Source organism: Alexandromys fortis, unplaced genomic scaffold (genome assembly GCF_014885135.2).
Source record: "Alexandromys fortis isolate MF-2015 unplaced genomic scaffold, M_Fortis_MF-2015_v1.1 scaffold_16, whole genome shotgun sequence".
In the NCBI taxonomy this organism is placed as follows: domain Eukaryota; kingdom Metazoa; phylum Chordata; class Mammalia; order Rodentia; family Cricetidae; genus Alexandromys; species Alexandromys fortis.
In genome coordinates this window covers 7,601,153-7,611,600 of record NW_026067893.1, presented here as the reverse complement: position 1 = coordinate 7,611,600, position 10,448 = coordinate 7,601,153, and the positions used below count along the sequence as shown (strand labels likewise).

Below are 10,448 nucleotides of genomic sequence, written 5' to 3'. Positions count from 1 at the left end.
TTTGTAGGTATGGGGACCTTTTCTCACTCAGCACACACCACCCTAGGCTTTACCTTGTACCCACTCACCTCCACCACTTTGCAATGTCCACATCTGTATCCCCAGCCCATCTGGATTTCTGAGGCCTGGTTCCTTTCCTCTTTCTCCTCAAGAGCATTGTCCAAACATTCGGGCATTTCAAATACAAGAGATCCAAAACACAAATTCCCCTCTCCTCTTTTCTTGAGACACCATTCCCTTGTTGTATTTTCAAATATTTGGTATAAGCCTACTCATTAAGAAAAACGCAACCCCTAAAATGTCTCTCTCTCTCTCTCTCTCTCTCTCTCTCTCTCTCTGCCATCTCTGTCTGTCTCTGTCTAGTAAGAGCTTGCTAGGAATACACTAGAGTCATTGGCCAAAAATTATTTCAATTAATATAGTTTCTGTGTGGTTATTTTGGGTCTAAGCAGCTGGGAACAAAACACCTACATAAGGGCTTGAGTTGGATTCCTAGAAACTTTAATTTAATAAGTATATAAATAAGTAAATAAAAATAAATTTAATAAGTACATAAATAAGTAAATAAAAAATAAATAAACCTTTTATGGTTTTAATACTGTCGGAATTGGAACCAAAGTCACCCTTGATGATACATTCACTAGTAGGGTCCTAAGTAACTATTTGTTGAAGTGAACTCAGCCCTAAAAGGTTGTTAGCTTTGCAGCTGTTCTGTGTAGTGAAGCTCCACCATCTAGCTAAACTACATCCATTCAGGAAGCTCCCCAATGTCAGCAGATGCTTATTTTAGAGGCCTTCAGGAACAAAAAGGCCCATGACACACCTCAAATCATGCCACAATGGTAGCCAACTCTGAAGCCTACCTGTGAAGTTGAGTCTTATTTCAATTTCCCTGTCTCTAAATCCAGTTGATGAAACATACTTCCTTCTACCATCCCTGTGGTCCTGTAAAAGTGAAGAAGTCAAAAGTATCCAACTTAGTGTGGTCTTGTTTTCCACCTCTGGAAGCATGGGCTGTGTCTTTGCAGAGCAGGCCTCCTCACCTTCGGAAGGGCAACATCTCGTGAGAAACGTGTGAGAGGCCTCTGGTTGGCTCTTAACATTGAGAAAATCTCTAATGAGGTGTCAGAACCAGAGGTCAAATGTCCACTCTTTATTCCCAAAGCAAACATCTTAAACAGTAACACCTTTAAAATGAGTGTTGAATTAGACGGGTGACCTTTTAGCCACGCAATTCTTACACTGGTAAAGCCCAGCCCACTGGGAATGTGGACTGGAAGTGTGCGTTTACCAATCATCCAAGCTCCTCATTGACTATAGTGACTGTCAGCATCATCTGCTTAGATTTCTTCTAGGGCTAAAATGGATCTGAGTGCTTAGGCTTATTTTCTGTTCCTCGCACCTGAGCGTGGTTCCCAGCCCTGGTACCAGGAGGCTCACAACTGCCTGCACCTGCCTGTATCTCCAGCTCCAGGTAATCCAACACCTTCTTCTGGCCTCCACAGTCACCCACACCACATCTCCTGACCGAGTATAGCCACCCCTGGTTGCACCTACACCTACTAGGATTCTGCCAAGACCCACTCTGCCTAACCCTCCCATACAACCTCCAATCTTTCCACCCAGCAAGATCTATCCCCACACTCCAGGCTTGTACCAGGACTCTTATCCTGTTATACCAGCCCAGTCTCCTCTGTCTACCAGTTTTATTCCATCTAAGCCCAACCCACTCATTCATTCTCCCTTCTGCCCCAACCTGCTCTGTCCATAACAGACTCAGAACTAACAAAAGAAGTCTACATGGCCAGGACACAGAATTTAAAGGAACAATCACAAACGTCATCAACGAATTCAAGGAGTTTAAAGGAGACACAAAGAAACAGCTCAATGAAATTAAGGAGAAAGGACATAAAGAGAATAAATTCCTGAAGGAGACTCAAGAAAACACACACAAGTAGAAGGCTGATGGAAATGGCAGAGACAATCAAGAACTTAAAAATGGAATTCAATAAGGAGAAATACTGAAGGGAATCAGACTAAGATGAAGACGTAGCTGAAAAACTCAATAACCCAACCAGAAAGCTCAAAGTTTACAAGTGGAATGAATCAAGCACGGACGGGATATCACGACTCATAGACAAGGTAGAGGATTAAATCAAAATAAACAAGGGATGTGAACATTAAAAAAAAAAAATAGCTGTGTAGTAGTGGCCCATGCCTTTAATCCCAGCACTTGGGAGTCAGAGGTACTCAGATCTCTGTAAATTCAAGCAAGGCCAGCCTAGTCTCTAGAATGAGTTTCAGGAAAGCCACAGCTACGCAATAAAAACTTATCTCAAAACAAAACAAAAGTAAGTAAATAAATAAATCTTAGACTCCATTCTACTTGCTCTTTCTTTTTTTGGAAAGATTTATTTTTATTTTTAATTCTGTGTATATAAGAGCATGGAGTGGATCTATACATGTGAGCGCAGGCGCCCTCCAAAGCCAGAGACATCAGACCTCCCGAGCTGTATTTATAGATGGTTGTCAGCCAACCAGCTTGGGTGCTGGGAGTCGAACTTGGGTTCTCTGTAAGAGCAGTACATACTACACTCTTAGCCGCTGGGCTGTCTCTCCAGTCTCTCTAATTGCTCTTAACATTCTCTCTGTTCTCCTCTAGGGAAGAGCCTCTGTCCACGTGGCTCCAATGAGGCTGAGCCCACTTTTAACCCTACCCCTACCCTAGAGAAAGCAACAGAGAAAAGAAATAGCCAGAGCTAACCACATGCCCATTGCCTTGAAAACAGTGTCTGTCCAGGCAGGGATTCCAAGTCAATCCCAGGAGTCTTAGACCTGGAACTTACGTCTAAGTCATTAAGGAAAGAAACCTCTGTTTTCTTGGAAGGTGGTTAGATGTGAAGATGCAGGCCTAAGGCTGCTCCTGGGAGCCGTTTATCACTCATGAAGAGACTCAGCAATGCCAATGCAAAGAAGAGCAGATCCAAGAGATGGACAGAAAGAAGTCCCGAGGAATGCACTGGAATCCCTGGATCACCTCATGACTGAAGCGTGGACTGCTACACACCCATTTATTTCACAAGTCGATAAATCTCATATTCAAGTCAGTTTCGGTCAGCATTTTGTTACATACACGAATCCAAAGTTTGTATTTGCACAAACTAAGTTGGAAACAAAACTGTTCTCATCATAGCATCTTTCTTCTTCATTCGTGTATAGTTTTGTGCGTGAAAGTCAAGAACAAGCCAATACCAGCAATTGCTTGATCTATATTTTAGGCATCTGTAAAGGTGAGAAACCGGAAAAAAAAAAATTGAGCCTACCAAATTAATGTATGTGTCTAGTCCATGTCTTCACAAAGTAAAGATTGAAAAAAAATTTCTTCTAAAACAGTGTTTTACATAGCCCAGGTTTGTCCCAAACTCTCTACGTAGCAGAAAATGGTCTTGAACGTCTGGTCCTCCTTCCAAGTGCAGGGATTGCAGGCGTGGACCCCCGCACCCAGTTTATACAACAATCTCTACTGTTCCATTGCTCATGCTCCTTCTGCCTCTTCAACTTATAGAGTGTGTAAACGGCTGTCCCTGCCACGGTCTGCTTCTACTCACAATGCTTCGTAGTCTCCAAAGCTCTTCCCTGCCACATCTGCGCTCACACAACCCTGAGCACCCAGCAGTGATTACAACACCGTTTCACAGATGGAAAGACCGGATCTGAGCAGGGTGAAGTGCCCTGCCCTGAACCAGAGCAGGGAAACCTGCTCCCCATCCTCCTCTTGTGAGGGCAAAATGGGATCACAAATAGGAAAGCACTTTGGAAGGAAAGGAAGTCTATTGATGCCAGATGTATTATTACAAAGCCAAACCTAAGTACACGGTGACCTTGTTATCACCCCTGGAGGTGGGATGCTTACACATCAGTCCTGCTCAATCTCTTCTACCCTGGGGAAAGTCTGTGGGACTTTCTCCAGCAAGGTTAAGCCTTGCATATGTCTGACATCACCTTCTCCAGAAAGGACCATCATGAAGAAGAGTGACATCTCCTTTACTCGTTAAGAACATCATCCTCCGATTACATTCGACCCAAGCCAATCCACATGCCAGAGGATAATTGCAGAGCTGTCAGAACTCAAAACTTATAGACAGTGTGGACATACGTGATGGTTTGTTGGGGGAAATGGATTTGTCATGTGCACAACCCATGGCAGCAGATAAAATACCCTGACAATATTACACACTTGGGGGTGCAGGGCCTGAGCCGATCATTTTGAAAGCATGCTGTTATGACATTTGGGAAATTCCAGAGTCAGGGCTGAGCAGATCCAGAGGCTACAGCAGTGCTCCACTATGCAGCTGCGCAGGACCACAGAGAGCCATTCATTTCCCCACACAGACTGCACTTTCTCGTTTCCACTCTGCCAAGTCGTGGAGTTCATTAAAGGGATGTTTCATAAAAATTTGATTGAGATGTGTTTAAAATAAATTAGTATGGCAATAATAATATTCCTTTTTGAGGTTCTTAAAATAATACAAATAACCCTACTTAGTTCCAAATTCCANCCGAGAGAGAGAGAGAGAGAGAGAGAGAGAGAGAGAGAGAGAGAGAGAGAGAGAGAGAGAGAGAGAGAGAGAGATATGCTCGGAAAAACACCCACCCCGTGGTGTGCGCATGGGTGTGAGCTTCTCGTGGAATCGCCCAGCCCTTCATTGTCGTCACAAGAGCCACACATACCACCTTAGCGAATTTGGACGTTGCTGTCTTCAGAGAGCTGTAAGGGACTCTAAATGAGATTGCAGGACGGCTCCTCGGCAGCTCCTGGTAGGATTGTAACCAATGGGATCTCAGGGATGCAAGAAGGTAGGATGTCTTTACTGCAAGCCAAGCTAACTTCTTGTTTGAGATCCCCAGAATGCCTTCGCGAAGAGGAATGAGGCACCACCCAAGGACATATGCCGTCAGCTCTTAAGAGGAATTTGTGGTTAGGTTAGCACTTAAAAAATCCATAGATGAAAAATACTGTTTTGATATCAGCAATCTTCTCAGCGCATGTTGGCTGTGCTGGGATCCTGTCTCCAACTGGCCAGAGGCTTCTCCCGTCCTCCAGGGTGGGTGCTTTACTCCCTCTCCATGACTCCATCATTTTTATCATTTTCCTGGATCTTTCTGTCCTGCCTCCCTTTCATTTGTTGAGTTTGTCCCCCCCACACCCTCCTGTCACCCCATGTGGGGCAGCAGCTGGGTCCTCCAGTTCTCCTTCAGGGCTGGGATAGGTTGGGATCCAATTAAGATGGACTACAACAGGAAGCATCCTGCCCAACAGTGCCCACTGCCCATCAGCAAGCAGCTGCCTACTTCTCCTGTGCCCCGTCCATGCCTAGGACCCTGAGAGGTCTTTGGGAACCAAGCAGGCTTTCCCTGGTTCCCTCCTTTGGGTAGACGTGTAGGGGAAAGGCTGAAAGTACATTAGGTTGTTGCTTAATCCCGGCTCCCCTAAAGCAGAGCCAAATCGAAAGTGAATATTGATGACTTCACAAAGCCCCGTGTTTGGTGTGCGCTGGAAAACCACCGTGTATATTCCCTAAATAGTTCCTTTTGTTTTCAAAAGTTCTAAAAAACTCACTGTATTGAAATGCATGTTGTTGCATCGATTTTTCTAAAATACACCTTGTTATCTTTTCTTTGGTAATTGGTGACTGGTAATGACTTTGGCAATTTAACATGTTCTTGCAGACACTTTTCCCATTCCCCTTGATAACTGAAGTCAGGAGCGAGGGCCTGTCTGTCAATCTCTGACGCCTGTCAGCCTGCGTGATTGACGGCTTTTGGTCCCACAATAGAGACCATTTTTGCAGCCCCCATTCTGTTATTCTCCCCTCCTTTAATACTTGTGGGGGATGGTGTTTGCTTTATAATCTGCGTTTAAAATCCAACTTGGAATGAAGCCAGCTCCAGAGAAATTATCACAATGTCTTGTTAGCTTTACATCAGGCAAATTCCCGCGAGAGTTCCTTTAAGCTATGATTCTACCTTCTGAAATTACCTCTGCTCAAAAACCTAAGCTTCAGCCTCTTCATCCTGATCCCTTCAAATTCCAGGAGAAAGGCTGCGGGGTCTGCCCAGCCGTGCTCTAATAGAGGGCAGGACCAGGGGGACGCTGTGCATCCGCAGCGAAAGCCCAGCCATCCCCCTCTGGGGTCCTCGGTGTGTAAGCCCCCACATAATGAATGTGGTCTGTAAGCAGAAGGGCCAGCACGGTGGCTTTGCTGGGCAATTATATTCCTCAGAATCAGAACCTCTCCTATCTAAGATCAGCAGGCTCCCTTGGGCTCCAGTGGGTCACATGACAGTGGGGGGGTGTCTTGATAAACAAGGAAACAGCAAGATTCACGAGGAGCAAGGATTTAAGTAGTAATGGGTTTCCCTGTGGCAGGGAAGAGTTTGTGATTGGGGGGGTGTCACAGTTCTACTTTGGAATCTGATCAAATGTGGCTGCTTTCTCTAGAGCAGTGTGGTTCTCAACCTTCTTAATGCTGCAACCCTCACGTTGTGGTGTTATTTCCGTTACTACTTCCTAACTGTAATTCTGCTACTGTTATGAATTGTAAATATTCGAGATTCATACTCTCTGATTTTTTTTTTTTGTTTTTTTTTTGTTTGTTTGTTTGTTTTTGTTTTTCGAGACAGGGTTTCTCTGTGGTTTTGGAGCCTGTCCTGGAACTAGCTCTTGAAGACCAGGCTGGTCTCGAACTCACAGAGATCCGCCTGCCTCTGCCTCCCGAGTGCTGGGATTAAAGGCGTGCGCCACCACCACCCAGCAAAATTGCAAAATTTTTAAGCTGAAAGCCCAACAAACCATAAAATCTACTTATTTCTCTCCAGCTGGCTAATATGAGTGCATGCCGTGTGTGTGTGTGTGTGTGTCTGCGTGTGTTCTTACTCATGCATGTATGTGTGTATATGAGCATTTATGCATATGTGTGCATGCAGAAGCCAGAGGAGGGGAGCGCCTGCTGCTCTCCATCACGCCCCTGCCCCCCTGTCTCCTGCCCCAGTTCCTCCTCCCTCTCTCTAAACCTTGGGCTCACCTGTTGTAGCTGCTGTTCGTTCGTTTGTTTTGCTAGCCTGGTGACCAATAACCTCCAGCAATCCTGCTGTATCGCTCCTCCCCAGTCCCAGTGCTACAACTGAGTGTGCCCACACTTGATTTTTTTATTTTTTAAGTGTGAGCGGCCCTGGGGAATCTGAACTCTGGTTCTCATGATGACACGGGAAGTATTCTTACCCACTGAGTCATTTTCTTAAATGTCTGCCTTTCTGTCAGAACGAACCTTGTATCCTGAGATGCATTTGATTTCTTCTTGGAAGAGGTTAAAATATGCAACTTCCACACCAAGCTCAGCTTCTTCCCACGCAGTGCGGTTCATGTCTCAGAGGGCTTGTTATGTATAGACTTTCACACATCTGCTGTTCTGAACCTCACAACAAGCCAGAGAAGCAACTCTCACCCTCTCATCTACAAGGGAGCAAACAGAGACCAGGAAGACGGAGTTTCGTGCCCACAGTTACTAAGCAGGTGGTTTTAGAGTCAGAACTCAGTGGTTTCCACCCAAGGCCTCAGGCGTTCAACCTGACATAGGCAGAGGGTATTTGTGTATGTTTTCACTGGTCTCCAAGCATATACCAGGCCCTGTGCCAAACACTGGTTTGATGGGCGCAAAAAGGTGTCATAACCGAGATTTTTCATAAGTAGGCAGTGGCAACGTAACCCATGTCCAAAGCTCCAAGCTGGAACCAGAAGGTGTTGGCATTTGAAGATTGGCTTGATGCTACATGGAGGTGGGGGACATGAGAATTCGCTTCTTCTGGTGGGGCACTGAAGAGCGCAGCACAAGCAGACTGGGGGGGGGGTATCCTCCCCAGTGAGGTTAACTCTGTCCCCAAAATGATGGCGACTGACTCTGAGGGCAGAAACAGAAAGAGAAAAGGTCAGCCAAGGAGGCAGCTCTCCCTGTGAACCAAAGAAAAGCTAAACACCAGACCGGTCCAGCTGGGGCTTTAAAGCGCTTGGGTCCTAGTCTGGGAACAGGACGGCTATGGTTCACTGCCCGCAGCAGACTGGCTCGGAACGCCCAGAACTAGGACTCAATGGTCTCTGGTGTCCTCATTGCAGGGCTCAGCAGTTCCACCTCCGTCTCTCCCTCAAAGTGCTTCGGATGCCGCTGAACCGCCCTCGGCACCTTCCCCCACGCCAGAGCTCATTTTCAGATCCTCTGCTGAGCTGTGAACTCACCTTCCTGTTTCTTGCTCTCTGTGTGTCTTTTGGCTTCTGTCCCTCTGACTAATTCTCTCACGTGATGGGTTCGGACTCTTGAGACAAAACATCTGGTTGGTTGACCTCATCACTGTTTCCCTTCCATGCCAACATTTGCACCAGGCTCGCTGATAGGCTGCGAGCAGACCTGTGGACTAAATGTCCTGTCTGCAGTCAAGTGTCCATCAAAGATCAAATCAGTGATAGCTCTGGAGAGGAGGGCCGGGAGGGTCCTATGGGACAGATCGTGACTACATCTCCCTGTGCATTTTATGGACAGCTTTAGTGGACTGGGCTGTAGCTCTGTGGCAGAGTGTTTTCCAAGCTTCTATGAGGCCCTGTTCTCCACCTCCAGTGAGACAAAACTAATTAGTTAAAATTCAATAAAAAATTTAACGCTTAAGTCCATGATTTATTTTCTCTCAGGTTGGCTTTTTCTGTGTAAACTTGGCTGGCTTAGAACTCTCTCCATAGAGCAGACTGACCTCAAACTTGTGAGCATCTTCTTTTGCCTCACAAGTGACAGAGCTTTATAAATATGTACTACTCAGCCTGGCCTATTTCAGTCTATTATCTCATCAAGGAACAATAAGCACAGGATGGTCAGATAAAATTCAAGATCCTTAAGTAAATCTGAATTTCTGATAAAGGACATAAAAATGTTCTCATAGCGGTGTGCACCAAAATACTGCAGACTACATACAAATTTTGTTCGTGCGTACTGAAAAGTCTGTGGAGTAACTGCATCCTGACCAGTAAAATAAGCAATGCTATATGAGGGAAAAGGAGAGCGCTATCATGACCCACCACGTACTTGAGTTTAGGAAAACACAGCTCAGTGAATGCCAGGGGTTGGCAAGACGACTCAGCTGGGGAAAGCGCTTGCCCACGAGCCTGGTGACCTGGGTTCAGTCCTAAGAAACCACATCAAAAAGCCAGATGCAGTGCACATCTGTAATCCCAACATTCCTATGGCCAAATTGGGGGTGGGGGTGGGGAGCAGGAATAGGAGCATCTAACTAGCTGGAAGTATACAGAGAGGTAGAAATGAGAGAAACCCTGCCTCAACCGGTGGGAGGAGAGAACAAACTCCTGAGAGCTGTCCTCTGACCTCAGCAGAAGTGCCGTGGCACAGGTCTACATGACACACACATGCCTACACACACACTCACCCCACATATACACAATAGTAATACATAAACTTTTATGTAAAATAAAATTTAAAAAAAAAAAGCAGTGACGTAAGCCCCGACTGGAACCATAAAAACAGAGCTAGCTAAGATGGTGCACATGAGCAGCAGCAGGCCGTTTTGTCAGGGACGCCTCCAAACATCTTCATGATCTTTGCCGCCGAAATTACCCAAGATTGCACGTCTGTCCCTGGACATCAGCTCATCCTGATTAATCTGATCTGGTTGGTCAGAATGATAGTTCCAGTCTTGATACCATTTACCACCCACTTCAAGACTGCATACTGGCCTTTCAATTTGACAGCCTGCAGTGGTCCATAGCCTGGTCGCTACAGAGTCTCTCTGGCATTCACATTGACTCTACTTCGGCTCCTTGCCAGAGGAATTCGGCCACTCTACTGTTTTCTACATCTCTGTTACCCGATACAACTGCTGAGAGCATGATGTCTCTGGGTACTGAAGATGTTAATGACTGAGAACGAAGGACTGAGAGACAGATGGCTTCGTCTGCTAAGGGCTTGCCACAGGTCCCCAGCACCCATGTAAAGAATCCAGGCACAGGGGTTTGCACCCATAACCTTTGCATGTGGGAAGTGGAAGGCAAATATGGGACTTCACTAGGCAGCCAACCTAACCAATTGGTGAGCTGGTGAGCTAGCTAGAGTTCAGTGAGAAACCCTGTCTCAAAAAGTAAGATGGAAAGCAATGGAGCAAGGCACCCAGCATCAACTGCTGACTGCAACACAGACACACAGATACACACACACACACACACACACACACACACACACACACACACACACACTGCAAAGGGAAAAAATGATAAAAACGGAATAAAGAATTTGTAATTTGATAGTAACAACTACCAAGGGAAATTGTGATGAAGTAAAGCCAATAAAACCGACGTAGCATGTGGCTTTATTGATATATAATAAGGTTTGACTATG

At 45.8% G+C, this 10,448-nt stretch overlaps 1 long non-coding RNA gene across 1 annotated transcript; it reads right to left on the bottom strand.

Annotated features, from left to right (window-relative positions):
- Window positions 1-1,468: 1,468 nt before the first annotated feature.
- LOC126503366 (uncharacterized) lies at window positions 1,469-8,378 on the bottom strand. Its single transcript, XR_007592270.1, has 3 exons — window positions 8,291-8,378; window positions 7,086-7,958; window positions 1,469-3,282 (listed from the first exon to the last, which is right to left on the bottom strand). It is a non-coding gene; the product is annotated as an uncharacterized lncRNA (long non-coding RNA).
- Window positions 8,379-10,448: the final 2,070 nt, after the last annotated feature.